This window comes from Canis lupus, chromosome 16 (assembly GCF_003254725.2).
Source record: "Canis lupus dingo isolate Sandy chromosome 16, ASM325472v2, whole genome shotgun sequence".
Lineage (NCBI taxonomy): Eukaryota > Metazoa > Chordata > Mammalia > Carnivora > Canidae > Canis > Canis lupus.
The window spans coordinates 22,172,964-22,192,777 of NC_064258.1; positions in this window are offsets into that span (position 1 = coordinate 22,172,964).

A 19,814-nucleotide genomic window follows, 5' to 3' on the forward strand; every position below is an offset into this window, starting at 1 on the left:
ATCTCATTTAATTGATTTTTAATTTTGGCCTGATTAGATCTAAATTCTGCCGTCATGAAGTCTCTTGAATCCTTTATGCTTTTTATCCAGAGCCACCAGTAGCTTTAAAATTGTGCTACTGAATTGGCTTTCGGACATCTAGTTGTAATCCCAACTCTGTAACTCTGTGGCAGAGAGTACTGTTTCTGATTCTTTCCTTTGTGGTGAGTTCTTCCTTCCAGTCACTTTTCTCAGCGCAGAGTGGCTATAGGAGCAGACTGAGTCAAGAATATCAACCATGACCTAAGTAAATTTCACCCTAGATGATTCTGATGAGGTCAGAGACTGGAAATTGAAAACAAAGATCAGAACAAAATAAAACAAAAGGATCACTAAAGTGAAAAACAAATTTTAAAACAAAGTAATAAAAAAATAAAAGGCCAAGAATCCCAAAGAAGAAGAAAAAAAGAAGAGAAAAAAGCAAAAATAAAGATTAAAGGTAAAAGAAAAAAAAAGAGAGAAGAAAAAAGGGGGGCCTGGGGGATGGTGGTGGTAAGGAAGTTGTAGTGAAGGGAGAATGTAGTCTACTTGAGGAGTCCTATAGGCTGACCCTCTTGGTTTTGAATATATTAAGTTCTGTATGTTAGAAGTAGCTCAGTCTCAAATTTATATAAAGCAGAAATACTTGGAGAGAGCCCAAACATTGACTACCTCATAAATGAGATAAAAGAGGGGAATAAAGTGGGAATGAAGAGAGAATATAATCTCAGAGAATGAACCAGCATGGTGTTCTGCGTGGTTCTGGGTGCATGCTGGTCATGTTTTAGAAGGTATTAACTTCCACCATTGTAGAACAAAATGATGCAGAGAAAACAAAAAACACAAAACAAAACAAAACAAAACAAAACAAAACATCCAAAATTAAGTTGAGTATGTTGAATGGAACCTAGAGTGGAAAATATATCTAAGATCTGTAATTTTAGAAATATGAATGTCAAAAGGAAGAAACTTAAAAATGAGGAGGTGATAAAAACGGTGGGAAAAGAAAAAAATTGGAAATTTTTAGTCTGATATAAAAACGAGTTGTACTGAAAAAAGGGGGGGGGGGAGGAAAGGTACCCTCTAGTTCTATATACTGTAAATCCCTCAATTTTCCCTGGAGCTTTCCAGCACTGCTTGATCAAGAAGTTGCTCTTCTCCTGTTCTTCCAGCTGTTCTTCCAGGGGAGGGTCTGCTGTGCTGATTCTCAAGTGTGTGTACCTGGGGGAGATGCCCCACCCCCTGCCGGGTGCCGGGCTCAGTGGGAGATGTTTACCCCGTGAGGCCTCTGCTCCCTGTTGGCCTCACCCCTCCCAGGGACCGAGTGAAACAAGGAGGAACAACAATGATGGTGGCCAGACTTCCAGCTCTGGAGTTAGCTCTCTGCAGGAACTACCACAGTCTCCCAGTCCACACTGGCCTAGATGCTCCCAGAGCAGTGGGGTGCACTGATCTGCACAGTTTGGGGGCGCCCAGTGGCAGGAGAAACCTCGCTGTTCTGTGCCCTCCCTGCCTCTGCCCGTCCCAGGGAGAACGCAGGATTATTGGCTGTGTCTGCCCTGTGCCCTGGGATCTAGGGCCATGGCTCCCGAAGGCAGCAGGGCGCAGACCCCTCTGTCAGGAGCCCACACCTGATTAACCAGCTTCTCCCAGATGCCCCGCCAGGTACGCGCTCCAGCCCTTTACTGAGATTGGCCCACAGTTTGTGGCGTGCTTTGCCCTGGGGTGCCCCCTTCCTCTCTTAGTGACTCTCGGAGACTGGAGGCTTTACTGACCCTCCTGGGATTCAGCTCACTTTCCCTGCTAAGGGCTTTTCCATCTGGAGAGAATCCGGTGTGGATTTTTAAAGTTCCTCTTTCTCCTGGGCTGGGCTTTACTGTCCCAGAGGCTCTTGCAGCCAGGCTTTAGCCAGGCTCCTCAGGGACAGTTTCATTCATGTTGTCACCTCCTGTCACGGGACACTGGGCAGTGCTGGCTGCCCTGTCATCTCCTCTCTAGGGACTCCAGTCAATGTCAGCTGCACTTTTCCCTTGTCATTGGGGACACCGGTTAGTGTTGGCCGTGCTGACCCTTCCTCACTGGGGGCACTGGAGAATGTCAGCCACCCTGTCCGCTCCTCTCCACAGACATTGGTTAGTGTCAGCTGTGCTGTCCTCTACTCTCCTGGGACACCAGATGGTGTCATCCGGGGTGTCCCCTCCACTTCAGGGACACCAGTCAGTGTCGGCCGTGCTGTCTCTGCCTCTCCCAGGACACCAGACTGTGGGCCGCGCTGTCCCTTCCACTTTGGGGACACTGGTTAGAGTCATCTGCGCAGTCACCTCCTGATATGGGACACTGGGTAGTTTCAGCTGTGCTGTCCTCTCGGCTCCTGGGACACCGTGCAGTGTTGGTTGCACTGCCCTCTCCTCTCTGGTTACACCAGACAGTGTTGGCCGCGCTCTCCCCTCCTCTCTGGGGACACTGCTCAGTGTTGGCCGAGCTCTCCCCTCCACTTCTCACACGCCAGGCAGTGTAGTCTGCGCTGTCACCTGCTATCACAGGACACTGGGCAGTGTGGTTGTGCTGTCCCCTCCTCTCCCAGGACCCTGGGAAATGGTGGCGGCATTGTCCCCTCTTCTCCCGGGACACTGGAGAGTGTCGGCTGCATTGATCCCTCCCATCTAGGGATACCAGCCAGTGTCAGCCATGCTGTGACCTCCTCTCCTGGGAAACCAGACAGGTTGAACGTGCTGTTCCCTCCACTTTAGGGACACTGGCAGTGTTGTCCATCCTGTCACCTCCTGTCACGGGACACTGGGGTGTATCAGCTATGCTGTCTCCTCCTCTCCCAGAATAGAGGGCAGTGCCTGGACACCAGCAGTGTCACTAGCACTGTCACTTCCTGTCACAGGACACTAGACAGTGTCAGCCGCGCTGTCCCTCCTCTCCAGGGACACCAGTTAGTATCATTCGTGCTGTCCCCTCCTCCCCTGGGACACTGGACAGTGTCAGTTGCACTCCTCTCCACCTGAGGACACCAGGCTATTTCGTCTGTGCTGTCACTTCCTGTCATGGGACACTGGGCACTGTCATCCACACTGTCCCCTCCACTTTGGGGACATGGGGCAGTGTAGTACCTGCTGTCACCTCCTGTCACAGGACACTGGGTTGTGTCAGCTGTGCTGTTCCCTCCTCTTCAGCGACCCCGGACAGTGTTGGCCATGCTGTCCCCTCCTCTCCAGGGACAGCCAGCAGTGTAGTCTGTGCTGTCACCTCCTGTCATGGAACACTGAGTAGTGTCAGCCACACTGTCCCCTACTCTCCAGGGACCCCAGGCAGTGTTGGCCAGCTGTCCCCTCCTCTCCTGGGAACCCCAGCAGTGTCTGCTGCGCTGTACCCTCCTCTCCTAGGACCATGGGTAGTGTCAGCCATGCGGTCCCCTCCTGGGACCCTGAGCATTGTCGGCTGCGTTGTCCTCTCCTGTATGGGGACCCTGGTCATTATGGCAGTGCTGTCCCCTCCTCTCCTGAAACACCGGACAGTGTGGGCCATGCTGTTCCCTCCACTTTGAGGACACAGGGCAGAATTGTCTGTGCTGTCACCTCCTGTCACAGTACACTTGGTATTGTCAGCTGCTCCTGTGACCTTGGGCTGTGTCGGCCACGCTGCCCTCTCTTCTCCGGTTACACTGGTCAGTGTCTGCCATGCTGTCCCTTCCTGTCCCTAGACATCAGACAGTGTCGGCCACACTATCCCCTCCTCTACGGGGACAATGGTCAGTGTCGGCCACACTGTCCCCTCCACTTTGGAGACACTGGGCAGTGTCGTCTGCTCTGTCACCTCCTATCATGGGACACTGGGTAATGTCAGCCGTGTTGTCCCCTTCTCTTCTGGGATACAGGGTAGTGTGGGCCACACTGTCCCCTCTCTACCCAGACCCTGCCAGTGTTGGGTGCATTGTCTCCTCCTCTCCTGGAATCCAGGCAGTGTCAGCCGTGCTGTCCCTTCATCTTCGGGGATGCCAGTCCGTGTTGTCCCGCTTTTACCTTCTGTCACAGACACTGGGCAGTGTGTCATCTGTGCTGTAACCTCCTGTCATGTGACACTGGGTAGTGTAAGCTGCGCTGTCCCCTCATCTCCAGGGACCCTGAGCAATGTCAGCTGCGCTGTTCCCTCTTCTCTCTGGGCCCCGGGTAGTGTCGGCCATGCTGTTACCTCCTCTCCTGGGACCCTGGACATTGTCAGCCACGCTGTCTCCTCCTTTCTGGGGACACCAGTCAGTTTCGGTCGTGCTCTCCCCTCTTCTCCCGGGACACCGGACAGTATTGGTTGTGCTGTCTCCTCTACTTCAGGGACACCAGGCGAAGTCATCTATGCTGTCCGCTCCTATCATGGGACCCTGGGTAGTGTCAGCCATGCTGGCCCCTTCTCTCCCGGGATACCGGGCATTTGGCTTCACTGTCCCCTCCTCTCCTGGGACCCTGTGGAGTGTTGGCCATGCTGTCCCCTCCAATCCAGTTACACTGGTCATTATCTGCTGCACTGTCCCCTCCTCTTCTGGTACACTGGACAGTGTCAGTCAGCTGTCCCCTCCTTTTCTGGGACCCCAGGCAGTGTTGGCCACGCTGTCCCCTCCACTTCGGAAACACAGGCCAGTGTCATCCATGCTGTCACCTACTGTAATGGGATACTGGGTAGTGTCAGCCATGCTGTCCCCTCCTCTCCAGGGACCCTGGGTAGTGTCAACTGAGTAGTCCCCTCCCCTCCCGGGACCCAGGGCAGTGTTGTCCACACTTTCCCTCCTCTCCTGGGACTTCGAGCTATGTTGGCCACACTGTCCCCTCTTTCCTGGGACCATAGTCAGTGTGGCCACGCTGTCCCCTCCTATCCTGGGACACCACACAGTGTCATCCATGCCGACCCCTCCTCTCCCAGGACACCGGACAGTGTCTGCCACACAGTCCTTTCCTTTCTGGGGACATAAGTCAGTGTTGGCCATGCTCCCCCCTCCTCTTCTGGGACAATGGGCAGTGTCTGTTGTGCTGTCCTCTCCTCTCCCGGGACCCCAGGCAGGGTCAGCCACACTGTCCCCTTGCCTACTGGGACCCTGGTCAGGGTCGACAGTGCTGTTTCCTCCTCTCCCGGGACTCCATGCAGTGTTGGATGCACTGTCCCTTCCTGTTTGGGGACACCGGGCAGTGTCGTCCGCCCTATTACCTCTTGTCATGGGGCACTGGGTAGTGTAAGCTCCGCTGTTTCCCCTTCTCCAAGAATACTAGGCAGTGTTGAATGCGCTGTCCCCTCCTCTCTCGGGACACTGGTCAGTGTCAACCACGCTGTCCTTTCCTCTTCCAGGACAAGGGACAGTGTCAGCTGCACTGTCCTCTCCACTTTGGGACACAGGGCAGTGTCGTTCACAGTCACCTCCTGTTATGGGACACTGAGTAGTGTTAACTGTGCTGTCCCCTCTACTTTGGGGTCACCAGTCATTGTCGTCCACACTGTCCTCTCCTCACTTGGGATCCCAGGCACTCTTGGCTGCCCTGTCCCCTGCTCTCTAGGGACACTGGTAGGTATCGACCATGCTGTCCCCTCCTCTCTGGGATAACAGGGCAGTGTCAGGCACACTGTCCCCTCCTCTCCCAGGATGCTGGGCAGTGTTGGCCTTGCTGTCACCTCCTCTCTGGGGAAACCTGTCCTCTGCACTGTCCCTTCCTCTCTTGGTCCCCGGGCAGTGCTGCCATGCTGTCCCTCCTCTCCGGCGACACCGGTCAGTATAGGCTGCGCTGTCACTCTTCTCCCAGGACATTAGACAGTATTGGCCCTGATGTCCCCTCCTCTCTGGGAACACTGGTCAGTGTCAGTGTACTGTCCCCTCTCTCCCAGGACACTGGAGGGTGTTGCCACACTGTCTCCTCCTCTCCTGGGACCCCAGGAAGTGTCCACACTGTCAATTCCTGTCATGGGACAGTGTGCTGTGTCGTCTGCTGTCACCACCACTTTGGGGACACTGAGCAGTGTTGTCTGTGATGTCCCCTCCTCTCCCAGGATATGGACAGTTCAGTGGCTCCATCCCCTCTCCTCCTGTGACATCCAGGCAGTGTTGACTGTGCTGTCACCTCCTCTCTGGGGAAACCAGTGTCAGCCGTGCTGTCCCTCCACTTCGGGGACACTGGGCAGTGTCGTCCATGAAGTCACCTCCTATCATGGGACACTGGGTAGTGTCAGCTGTACTGTCCCCCCCTCTCCTGGGACCCCCAGCAGTGTCGGACATCCTGTTCCATTCTCTCCCAGGATACTGGGCAGTGTCAGCCATGCTGTGCCCTCCTTTCCGGGAACACCAGTAAGTGTCTGCCTCGCTGTCCCCTCCATCTGGGGCACTGGACAATGTCAGCCGTGTTGTCCCCTCCTCTCTGGGGACACCGGTCAGTGTCAACCTTGCTGTCATCTCCTGTCATGGGACACTTGGGTAGTGTAAGCTGCTGTGTCCCCTCCTCTCCCAGGGACTGGACTGTGTTGGCCACGTTGTCTCCTCCTCTCCTGAGACACTGGTCAGAGTTGGCTGCGCTGTCCCCTCCACCTCAGTGACACCAGGCAGTGTCGCCTGTGCTGTCACCTCCTTTCATAGACTGCTGGAGTCAGACACACTGTTGCCTATCTTGGGATATCTGGCAGTGTCGACCATGCTGTCCCCTCCTCTTTGGGGACTCTGGGCAGTGTCAGCTGCGCTGCCCTTCCACTTTGGGGAGTCAAGAAGTGTCAACTCCTGTCATGGTACACTGGGTAGTGTCAGCCACACTGTCCCCTCCCCTCCCAAGAACCCGGACAGCGTTGGCCATGCTGGACCCTCCTCTCCCAAGAACCCAGGCAGTGTTGGCTGCACTGTCCCTCCTCTCCCAGGACACTGGACTGTGTTGCCCATGCTGTTCCCTCCATTTGGGAACACTGGGAAGTGACATCCGCTTTGTTACCTCCTGTCACAGGACAGTGGGCAGTGTCGTCCACATTTTCCCTTCACTACGGGGACACTGGGCAGTGTCGTCTGCACTGTAACCGCCTGTCACAGGACCATGTGTAGTGTCAGCCATGCTGTCACATCCCCTCCCGGGACCCCAGGCAGTGTTGACCGCACAGTCCCCTCCTTTCCTGGGACCCAGGGCTGTGTTGTCCACGCTGTCCCCTCCTCTCCCACAACCCTGGGCAGTGTTGGCTGCACTTTCCCCTCCTCTCCCTGGACTCCAGGCAGTGTCGGCTGCAGTGTCCACTCCTCTCTGGGAACACAGGTTAGTGTCAGCCACGCTGTCACCTCCTGTTACCGGACACTGGGTATTTTAAGCCGCGCTGTCCCTCCTCTCCCAGGATCCCATGCAGTGTCGGATGTGCTGTCCCCTCCTGTTTGGGGACACTGGGCAGTGTTGTCCACACTGTTACCTTCTGTCACAGGACACTGGGTAGTGTAAACTGCGCTGTCCCCTCTTCTCAAGGGATACCAGGCAGTGTAGCTGCACTCTCCCCTCCTCTCCTGGGATGCCAGGCATTGTTGGTCGCCCTGTCCCCTCCTCTTCCAGGACACCAGGTAGGGTTGGCCGTGCTGTCCCATCCTCTACCGGGACCCTGGTCAGTGTTAACTGTGCGGTCTCTGCCTCTCCTGGGACCATGTGCAGTGTCAGACACGCTGTTCCCTCCTGTTTGGAGACATGGCAGTGTCATATGCTCTGTTATTCCCTCCTGTCATGGGACACTGGGTAGTGTAAGCTGTGCTGTCCCCTCTTCTCCAGGCATACCAGGCTGTGTTGAACGCGCTGTCCCCTCCTCTCCTGGGACCCCATGCAGTGTCAGCCCTGCTGTCCACTCCTCTCCAAGGACAACAGGCAGTGTCGTCCGCGCTGTCACCTCCTGTCATGGGATATGGGTAGTGTCAGCCAAGCTGCCTTCTCCTCTCCCGGGATCCCAGGCAGTGTCGGCCGCCCTGTCCCCTCTACTTTGGGAACACAGGACAGCATTGTCTGCACTGTCATCTATTGTAACGGGACCTCAGTCAGTATTGGCCGTGCTGTCCCCTCCTCTCCCTGGACTCCAGGCAGTGTCGGTCGCGGTGTCCGCTCCCTCCCAGGACCCTGGGCAGTGTCTGCTGCATCTTCTCCTCCTCCCCCGGGACCCTGGGCAGTTTTGAACGCGGTGTTCCCTCCTCTTCTGGGATACCGGGCAGTGTTGGCCGTGCTGTCCCCTAACCTCCCCGGACCCTGGGCAGTGTTGGCCGCACTGTCTCTCCTCTCCTAGGACCCTGGTCAGTATCCCCCCTGCTGTCTCTTCCTCTCCTGGGACCCAGGTCATTTTCGAATGTGTTGTCCCCTCCTCTTTTGGGACATTGAGCAGTGTAGTCCGTGCTCTTGCCTCCTGTCACCTGACACTGCATAGTGTCATTCGTACTCTCCCTCCTCTCCCAGGCCCCAGGGCAGTGTTGGCCACGCGGTCGCCTCCTCTCCTGGGACCTTGGGCTATGTCAGCCATGCTTTCCCTCCTCTCCGGGGACCCCGGGCCTTGTTGGCTGTGCTGTCCCCTCTTTCCCGGGACCACAGTCAGTGTTGGTCGTGCTGTCCTCTCCTCTCCGGGATAACGGATAGTGTTCCCTTCGTGGTTCCCTGCTTTCTGGGGATATGGTCAGTGTCGGCTATGCTGTCCCCTCCTCTCCCAGGACAATGGGCGGTGTCTGCCGTGTTGTTCCTTCCTCTACCAGGACCCCAGGCAGGGTCAGCCACGCTGTCCCGTTCTCTACCGGGACCCTGGTCAGTGTCAACTATGCGGTCTCTGCCTCTCCCGGGATCCCGTGCAGTGTCAGACATGCTCTCTCCTCCTGTTTGGGGACACCAAGCAGTGTCTGTGCTGTTACCTCCTGTCATGTGACACTGGGTAGTGTAAGCTGCACTGTCCCCTCATCTCCTGGGCCCCCAGGCAGTGTCAGCCGTGATATCCCCTCCTCTCCCAAGGAATCCAAGCAGTGTCAGAGGCGCTGTCCTCTCCTCTCCCGGGATGCCGGGCAGTGTCAGCTGTGCTGTCCCCTCCTCTCCTGGGACCTCAGGCAGTGTCGGCCCTGCTGTTCCCTCCTCACACGGGACAAAGGTCAATTTTGGCTGCACCATCCCCTCCTATCCCGGGACCCCCGGCAGTTACAGCCATCCTGTCCCATCCTCTCCCAGGTCCCCAACACTGTCAGCCGTGATATCCCCTCCTCTCCCAGGATGCCGGGCAGTGTTGGCCATGCTTTCCCCTCCCCTCCTGGGACCCTGGGCAGTGTTGGCCCTGCTGTCCCCTCCTCACATGGGACAAAGGTCAGTTTCAGCCACGACGTCCCCTCCTCTCCGGACACTGGCCACCCTTCAGGGTCACCAGGCAGGTGTCTGCCACTCTTTCCCCTCCCCTCTAGGTGCCCACTCCATTTCTCCCATGCTGTCCCCACCTCTCCCAGGACTCCAGGCAGTGTCAACTGCGCTGTGCTCTCTTCTCCAGTTACTGGTCTGTGTATGCTGCATTGTCCCCTACTGTCCTGGGACACAAGACCATGTTGCCATGCTGTCCCTCCTCTCCAGGGACACTGGTCAGTGTCACCTGTGCTCTCCCCTCCTCTCCCGGTCCCCAGGCAGTGCTGTCCACACTGTCACCTCCTCTCTGGGTACAACAGCCATGTCGGTTTCGTTGTCTCCTTGTCTTTGGGGACAACAGTCAGTGTCATTCGTGCTGTCGCCTCTTCTACCGTAACAACAGACAGTGTTGGTTGCACTGTGCCCTCCTCTCCCTGGGACACCAGTAAGTGTCGTGCGTGATGTCCACTCCTCTCCAGGCCCTGCCAGTGTCAGCCTTGCGGTCTCCTCCTATCCTGGGACCCTGGGTAGTGTCACCTGTGCTCTCCCCTCCTCTCTGGCAACACCATTCAGTGTCTGCCTCGCCTTTCCCTCCTCTCCCAGGACACCGCACACTGTCGTCCACTCTGTCCCCTCCTTTCCTGGTACACCGAACAGTGTCGGCCACTCTGTCCATCCACTTTGGGGACGCCAGGCAGTGGCGTCTGCACTGTCTCCTCCTGTCACAGGACTCCGGGCACTGTCTTCCACACAGTCCCCTCCAATTTGGAGATACCAGTGTTGTCCACGCTGTGACTTCCTGTCATGGGACACTGGGTTGTCAGTTGAGCTTCCCCTCCTCTCTTGGGACCCGGGGCAATGTCGGCCTCTCTGTCCCCTCCTCTCCAGGGACACCATTCAGTGTCAGCCACGTTGTCCCCTCCTCTCCCAGGACACTGGACAGTGTCGACCACACAGTTCCCTTCTCTCCCGGGACCCTGGACAGTGTCAGCCACGCAGTTCCCTCCACTTTGGGGACCTTGGACAGTGTTGGCCATGATGTCCCCTCCTTTCCATGGACACCAGTCAGTGCAAGCTGCACTGTCCCCTCCTCTCCCAGGACACCGGACAGTGTCAGCTGTGCTGCACCTCCACTTTGTAGACACCTAGCGTTGTTGTCTGTGCTCTCAGTGCTCTCACCTACTGTGACTGGACACTGGGTAGAGTCAGCAGCACTGTCCCCTCCCCCTCTGGGATGTCGGGCACTGTCGGCAGTGCTGTCCATTCCTCTCACGGGTCCCTGTGCACTGTTGGCTGTGCTGTCCCCTACTCCCGGGGACACCAGTCAGTATCTGATGCACTGTCCCTTCCTCTCCCAGGACTGGCCAGTGTCAGCTGCGTTGTCCAATCCTCACTGATAACAGCTGTCAGTAGCAGCTATGATGTCCCCTCCTCTCCTGGGACACCTGATAGTGTCGGCCGCACTGTCCTGTCTACTTCAGGGACACCAGGCAGTGTTATCCGCGCTGTCACTTCCTGTCACGGAACACTGGGCAGAGTCGTATGGCTCTCCCCTTCTCTTTGAGGACACCTGCCAGTGTCCTCCATGCTGTCACCTCCTGTCACGTGGTACTGGGTAGTGTCAGTCATGCTGTCGCCTCTTCTCCTGGGACACTGGTCAGTGTCGGCTGCACTGCCCCTCCTCTCCAGGTACACTGGTCAGTGTCGGCCGTGCTGTTCCTTCCTCTCCTGGGACACTGGACAGTGTTGCGCTGTCCCCTCCTCCCATGGAGCATTGTTGGCTGTGCTGTCCCCTTCTTTCTCGGGACACCAGGCAGTATTGGCTGCCCTGTCCCCTCCTCTTCTGGGACACCAGACAATGTCAGCCATGCTGTTTCCTCCTTTCCCAGGACCCCAGGCATTCTCAGTGGCACTGTCCCCTCCTCTCTGGGGACACTGGTCAGTGTTGACTGCATTGTCTCCTCCTCTCTGGGGAACCAGATAGTGTCGGTGGAACTATCCCCTCCTCTCCAGGGACACTGGTCAGTGTCAGCCACACTGTCCCCTCCTCTCCTGGCAGTGTGGACAGTGTTGGACACGCTGTCCTTTCCTCTCCTGGAACACAAGACAGTGTCAGCTGCGATGTCCCCTCTGCTCCCACACACTGGACAGTGTCAGGCACGCTGTCCCCTCCACTTTGGGGACACTGGACAGTGTTGTCCATGCTGACACCTCCTGTCACAGGGCACTGGATAGTGTCATCCGTGCTGTCGCCTCCTCATCCCGGATCCCGGGCAATGTTGGCAGTCCTGTCCCCTCCTCTCCTGGGACCCCGGGCAGTGTAGGCTGCCCTCTCCCCCCCTCTCCCGGGATACTGGGCAGTGTTGTCCATGCTGTCACCTCCTGTCCTGGGATAATGGGTGTGTCAGCTGCACTGTCCCCTCTTCTTTCTCCATACTGGGTAGTTTGGGCTGAGCTATCGCCTCCTCTCACGGGATCCTGGGCAGTTGTGCTGCCCTGTCCCCTCCTCTCTGGGGACACCAGTCAGTTTCTGCTGCGCTGTCCCTTCCTTCAGGACACAGGACTGTGTTGGACATGCTGTCCCCTCCTCACTGAGGACACTGGCCAGTGTCAGCTGCACTGTCCCCTCCTCTCCTGGGACACCAGACACTGTTGGCTGTGCCATCACCTCCTGTCAAGGGACACTGGGCAGTGTTGTCTGCACTGTCCCCTCCACTTTGGGGATGCTGGACAGTGTTGTCAATGCTTTAACCTCCTGTCACATGGGTAGTGTCACCCGTGCTGTCCCCCTCTCACAGGGACACTGGACAGCGTTGGCCGCATTATCTCCTCCTCTCCAGAGAGCCTGGGCAGTCTCAGCCATGGTGTTCCTTCCTCTTGGGGACACCAGTCAGTGTGGGCCTCCCTGTACCCTCCTCTCTGGGGACACTGGTGAGTGTCGGTCTCACTGTCCCTTCCTGTCATGGGACACTGGACAGTGTCAGCTGCTCTTTCCCCTCCTCTCCCTGGACACCGGAGAGTGTCAGACGTGCTGTTCCTTCCTCTATTGGGATATGGGGCAGTGTCGGCTGCACTGTCCCCTCACTCCCCAGACCCTGAGCAGTGTTGGCCATGCTGTCCTCTCCTTCTGGGACACTGGGCAGTGTCATCTGGTCTGTCCCCTCCACTTTGGGGACACCGGGAAGTGTCATCCATATTGTTACATCCTGTCACAGGACACTGGGTGGTGTCAACCGCTTGTCCCCTCTTCTCCCAGGACACTGGACAATGTCGGCCACACTCTCCCCTCTTCTCCGTGGACCCTGGCATTGTCAACCGTGCTGTCTCCTCTTCTTTGGGGTAAGAGTCAGTGTCTGCTGTGCTGTACCCTCCTCTCCCTGGGCATCAGACAGTTTCGGCCATGCTGTTCCCTCCTCTCTCTGGACCCAAGGCAGTGTAGGTCATGCTGTCCCCTCCTCGCATGGGACAAAGGTCATTTTCAGCAGCGCTGTCCCCTCCTGTCCCAGACACCGGACAGTGTCATCCGTGATGTCACATACTGTCATGGGATCCTGGGTAGTGTCATCTGTGCTGTCCCCTCATCATCCAGCCTACTGGGCAGATTTGGACACACTGTCCCCCCCCCCTCCAGGGACCCCGGACAGTGTCTGCCACATTGTACTCTCCTCTCTGGGGACACTGGTCAGTGTCAGCTGCGCAGACCCCTCCTCTCCTGGGATACCGGACAGTGCTGTCCCCTCCACTTTGGGGCAGTCGGGCAGTGTCAGTCGTGTTGTCCCTCCTGTCCCGAGATCCTGGACAGTTTCAGCCGTGGTATCCCCTCCTCTCTGGGGACACCAGTCAGTGTTGACTTGCGCTGTCCCCATCTCTCTGGGGACACTGGTCAGTGTCAGCCATGCTGTCCCCTCATCTCCCGGGACACCGAGAGTGTTAGCTGCACCATCCCCTCCACTTCGGGGACACCAGACAGTATCGTCTGCACTGTCACCTCCTTTCACGGGACACTAGGTAGTGTCAGCTGCGCAGACCCCTCCTATCCTGATATCATGGGCAGTGACGGCCACGTCATCCCCTCCTCTCCTGGGATACCTGGCAGTTTTGACTGTGCTGTCCCCTCTTCTCCCTTCCAAGTACTAACCAGGCCCGACCCTGCTTAGCTTCCGAGATCAGACGAGATCGGGCGCGTTCAGGGTGGTATGGCCGTAGACTGCTGTCCCCTCTTCTTCCGGGACACCAGGCGGTGTCGGCCATGCTGTCCCCTCCTCTTCCAGGACCCTGGGGAATGTCAGCTGAGCTGTCCCCTCCTTTCCCGGGATGCAGGGCAGTGTCGGCCATGCTGTCCCCTCCTCTCCTGGGACCCTGAACAGTGTAGACTGGGCTGTCTCCTCCTCTCCTGGGACACCAGGCAATGCTGGCTGTGCTTTTCCTTCCTCACAGGTGACACCATTCAATATTGCCCGCACTGTCCCCTCTTCTCAGGGGACACCAGTCAGTGTCACCTGCACTATCTCCTCCTATCCGGAGATACTGCTCAGTGTCCGTCATGCTGTCCCCTCCTTTCCAGGAGCACCAGATAGTGCTGGCCGTGTGCCCACCCCACCCCCCGACTTCAGACACTGGTTTGTGTTGTCCGCGCTGTCACCTCTTGTCATGGGACACAGGGTTGTGTCAGTCACGCTGTCCCCTCCTGTCCTGGGATACAGGGTAGTGTCGGCCGCACTGTCCCCTCCACTTTGAGGACACCGGGCAGTGTTGTCCGCGTTGTCACCTCCAGTTATGGGAAACTGGGTAGTGTGGTCTTTGCTGTCCCCTCCACTTCTGGGACACTGGACAGTGTTGTCCACACTGTATGCTCCTCTTTGGTGACACCAATCTGTGTCTGCCATGCTGTTCCCTCCTCTCCAGCAAAACTGGTCAGTCTTGTCCGTGTGGTCCCCTCCTCTCCCGGGACACCAGACAGTGTCAGCTGTGCTGTCCCCTCCTCTCTGGGGACACCGGTCAGTGTCGGCTGTGCTGTCCCCTTCTCTCCTGGTACACCAGACAGAGTCAGCCATGCTCTCTGCCACTCTCCGTGAACACCAGGCATTGTTGGCTCTGCTGTCCCCTCCTTTCCTGAGACCATGGTGAGTGTTGGTCACACTGTCCCCTCCTCTCCTGGGACCCCGGGCAGTGTCAGTCGTGCTGTCCCCATATCTACTGGGAACTCGGCAGCTGGCGGGGCTGTGCCCTCCTCTCCAGGGACCCTGGTTAATGTCAGCCACGCTGTCCCCTCCTCTCTGGGGACACCGGTCAGTGTTGGCTGTGCTGTCCCCTCCTCTCCTGGGACACTGGACACTGTGTCGGTCATGTTTTCCTCTCCTCTCTGGTTATACCGGTCAGTGTTGGCCACGCTCTCCCTTCCTCTCCCAAGACACTGACAGTATCGGCCCTTCAGTCCCCTCTTCTCTGGGGTATCAGACAATGTTGGTTGCGCTGTCCCTTCCTCTACCAGGATAGTGGCCAGTGTCAGCTGCGCTTTTCCCTCCTCACAGGGGATACAGGTCAGTGTCTGCCATGGTGTCCCCTCCTCCGCCGAGACCCTGGAGAGTATTGGCCACTCAGTCCCCTCTTCTCTGGGGACATCTGACAATGTCGGTCATGCTGTCTCCTCCTCTGCCAGGACACTGGACAGTGTCGTCTGTGCTGTCCCCTTCACTTTGGGGACACCGGACAGTGTTGTCCACACTTTACCACCAATTATGGGACACTGGGTAGTGTGGTTTGTGCTGTCCTCTCCACTTTGGGGACTTTGGGTAGGGTCGTCTGTGCTGTCCCCTCCTCTCCCAGGACCCTGGGCAGTGTTAGCCGTGCTGTCCCCTCCTCTCCAGCGACACTGGACAGTGTCAGCCGCGTGGTCCCTTCCATTTTGGCGACACCGGGCAGTGTTGTCCAAGCTATCACCTCCTGTCGTGGGACACAGGGTAGTGTCAGCCACACTGTCCCCTCCTCTCCTGATATACCAGGCAGTGTCACCACGCTGTCACCTCCTGGCACGGAACACAGAACAGTGTCAGCTGTGGTGTCCCCTCCTCTACCGGGATCCCAGGCAGTCGGCCTCGCTGTCAACTCCTCTCCCAAACACCAGGCCATGTCGGCTGACCTATAACCTCCTCTCCCAGACACTGGGTACTGTTGGCCGCACTGTCCACTAGTCTCCCAGGACAATGGACAGTGTCAACCATGCTGTCCCCTCCTCTCCTGGGACCCCGGACAGTGTCAGCCATACTGTCCACACCGCTCCTGGGATGCCAGGTAGTGTCGGCTGCGCTGTCCACACCTCTCCCAGGACCCCAGGCAGTGTTGGCTGATCTCTCCCCCCCTCACCCATTGACCCTGGACAATGAAAATTGTGCCCATTTTCCCGGGATGGATGTCAGTGTCAGCCACACTGTCCCCTCCTCTCCCAGGACACCAAGGAGTTTTGTCCGTGCTGTCCCATCCTCTCCAGGGATGCAGGGCAGTGTCGGCCGCTCTGTCCCCTCCAATCCTGGGACCCTAGGCAGTGTCCGCCGTGCTCTCCCCTGCTCTCCTGTGAACACGGGCAGTGTGGGTCATGCTGTTCACTCCTCCGCCAGGACCACGGAGACGGTTGGTCATGCTGTCCCCTCCTCTCCAGGGACACCGGACAGTGTCGCCCGCACTGTCCCTTCTTCTCCAGAGATACCGGTCAGTGTTGGGCGTGTTGTCCCATCCTCTCCCAGGACACCAGACAGTGTCACCCGCATGGCCCCTACACTTAGGGACCCTGGGCCCTGTCATCTGCACCCCATCATCTCCTGTCATAGGACACAGCGTAGTGTCAGCCATGCTGTCCCTTCCTGCTCCAGGATACAGGGCAGTGTCAGCTGCGCTGTTCCCTCCTCTCCCAGGATCCCATGCAGTGTTGGTCACTGTGTCCCCTCCTCTCCAGTGACAATGGTCAGTGTCTGCCATGCTGTTTCCTCCTCACCTGGGACACCAGTCAGTATTGTCTGCATGGTCCCCTCCTCTCCTGAAACACTGGACAGTATTGGCAGTGCAGTCCCTTCTTCTCCGGGGACATCAGTCAAGGTCAGCTGCACTGTCCCCTCCTCTCCCAGGACACCGGACAGTGTTGGCTGTGCAGTCCCCTCCACTTCGAGGACACTGGGTAGTGTCGTCCACGCTGTCACATCTAGTTATCAGACACTGGATGGTGGTCTTTGCTGTCCCCTCCACTTTGGGCAAAATGGGCAGTGTTGTCCAAGCTGTCATCTCTTGTCACAGGACACCAGGAAGTGTCAGCCATGCCCTGCCACCTCTCCAGGGACGCTGGTCCGTTTTGACTGTTCTATCCCTTCCTCTCCAGGGACACCAGTCAGTGTCGGCCATGCTGTCCCCTCCTTTTCGGGGCACCAGTCAGTGTAGGCTGTTCTGTCCTCTCCACTTCGGGGACACCAGGCATTGTCATCTGCACTCTAACTTCCTGTCACCGGACACTTGGTAATGTCAGCTGCGCAGTCTTCACCTCTCCCGGGATACCTGTTAGTGTTGGCCACGCTGTCCCATCCTCTATGGGGACACCGGTCAATATCTGCCGTGCTGTTCCCTCCTCTCCCAGGACATGGGAAAGCGTTGGCAGTGCTGTCCCATCCTCTCCAGGGACACCGGTCAGGATCTGCCATGTTTTGCCCTCCTCTTCGAGGACGCCAGTCAGTATCACCACACTGTCCCCTCCTCTCCTGAGACACTGGACAGTGTTGGCCACATTGTCCCATCCTCTCCGAGGACACCGGACAGTATCTGCCACGCTGTCCCCACCTCTCCCAGGACCCCGGACAGTGTCAGATGTGTGGTCCTCTCCTCTCCCAAGAAAATGAGTGTTGGCCACGCTGTCCCCTCATCACCCTGGACCCCATCAGTGTTGGCTACATTGTCTCCTCCTCTCCCGGGACACCAGTCAGTGTTGGCCGTGCTGTCACCTCCAGTCACAGGACACTGGGTCATGAAAGCCATGCAGCTCCTTCCTCTCCTGGGACCCCAGACAGTATCAGCTGCACTATCCCTGCCTCTTGGGACACCAGACAGTGTCAGCGCACTGTCCCTTCCTCTTCGGGGCCATTGGGCAGTGTTATCTGTGCTGTCACCTCCTGTCATGGGATATTGGGTAGTGTCAGCCGTGCTGTTCCCTCCTCTCCCAGGATAGTGGGCAGTGGCATCCACTCTCTTCCCTCCTATCCCAGGATACTGGGCAGTGTCGGCCACGTTTCCACTCCTCCCCCAGGACACCAGTCAGTGTCTGCCGTGCTGTCCCTCTTCTCCTGGGATACTGGACAGTGTCACCCACGTTGTCACCTCCTGTCATGGGACACTGGGTAGTGTCAGCCCCGCAGTCCACTCCTCTCCTGGGATATCAGGCCATGTCAGCCATGCAGTCCCCTCCTCTCCGGGGAAATGGGTCAGTGTTGGCCACGATGTCCTATTCTCTCCCGGGACACTAGACTGTCTCGGCTATGCTTTCCTCGCCACTTCGGAGACACTGCGCAGTATCATCTACGCTGTAACCTCCTGTCACCAGACACTGGTAGTGTCAGCTGTGGAGTCCCCTCCTCTCCTGGGACACATGGCAGTGTCAGCTGCGCAGTCCAGTCCTCTCCTGGGACCCCAGCTAGATTGGATGCACAGTCCCCTTCTCTCCTGGGACCCTGGGCAGTGTCAGCCATGCTGCCCCCTTCTCTGCCAGGACACCAGACAGTGTCGGCCGTGCTGTCCCTTCCTCTACCAAGACACTAGACAGTGTCACCTGCATGGCCCCTACACTTCGGGATTCTGGACCATGTCATCTATGCTATCACCTCCAGTCTCAGGACATGGTTTAGTGTCAGGCACACTGTCCCCTCCTGTCCTGGGATACAGGGCAGTGTCGGCCGTGCTGTCCCCTCCTCTCCCAGGACCCTGGGTAATGTCGGCCACTCTGTCCACTCCTCTCTGGTGACAACGGTCAGTATCTGCCATGCTGTTTCCTCCTCGCCAGGGACACCGGTCAGGCTTGTCCACGTGGTCCCTTCCTCTCCTGGGACACTGGACTGTGTTGGCTGCAAAGTTCCCTCTTCTCTGGGGACATTGGTCAATGTCGGCCGTGCTGTGCCCTCCTATCCCAGGATACTGAACAGTGTCAGCTGTGTAGTCCCCTCCACTTTGGCACTGGGCAGTGTTGTCCATGCTGACATGTCCAGTTACAGGACACTAGGTGGTAGTATTTGCTCTCCCCTCCACTTCGGGGAAAACAGGCAGTGTCGTTGAGCTGTCATCTGTCACGGGCCACTGAGCAGTGTTGGCTGTGCTGTCCCCTCTTCTCTCCAGACTCTGGACAGTGTAGTCCATGCTGTCCCTTCTCTCCCGGGACCCTGGGCAGTCTTGGCCGCACTGTCCCCTCCTTGCTGGGGACACCTGTCAGATTTTGTTTTGTTTTGTTTTTTGTTTTTGCTTTTAAGAAATGTATTTATTTTATTTTTTTAATAATAAATTTATTTTTATTGGTGTTTAATTTGCCAACATACAGAAATGTGTTTATTTTAAAGATAAGATCACATCATTCCAAAAAATTATATTTATGTCACACATATGACAAACATGTAAAAAAATGCATTTTGTTGGATTTTTTTTCCTTCTGAAATTTCTTTTTAATTTCTTTTTATTGGAGTTCAATTTGCCAACATATAGCATAACACGCAGTGCTCATCCCATCAAGTGGCCCCCTCAGTGCCTGTCACCCAGTCACCCCCACCCCCCACCCACCTCCCTTTCCACCACCCCTTGTTCATTTCCCAGAGTTAGGTGTCTCTCATGTTCTGTCTCCCTTTCTGATATTTCCTACTCATTTCCTCTCGTTTCTCCTTTATTCCCTTTCACTTTTTTTTATATTCCCCAAATGAATGAGACCATATAATGTTTGTCCTTCTCCAATTGACTTACTTCACTCAGCATAATACCCTCCAGTTCCATCCACGTCGAAGCAAATGGTGGGTATTTGTCATTTCTAATGGCTGAGTAATATTCCATTGTATACATAAACCACATCTTCTTTATCCATCATCTTTCGATGGACACCGAGGCTCCTTCCACAGTTTGGCTATTGTGGACATGGCTGCTAGGAACATCGGGGTGCAGGTGTCCCAGGGTTTCACTGCATCTGTATCTTTGGGGTAAATCCCCAACAGTGCAATTGCTGGGTCGTAGGGCAGGTCTATTTTTAACTCTTTGAGGAACCTCCACACAGTTTTCCAGAGTGGCTGCACCAGTTCACATTCCCACCAACAGTGCAAGAGGGTTCCCTTTTCTCCGCATCCTCTCCAACATTTGTGGTTTCCTGCCTTGTTCGTTTTCCCCATTCTCACTGGTGTGAGGTGGTATCTCATTGTGGTTTTGATTTGTATTTCCCTGATGGCAAGTGATGCA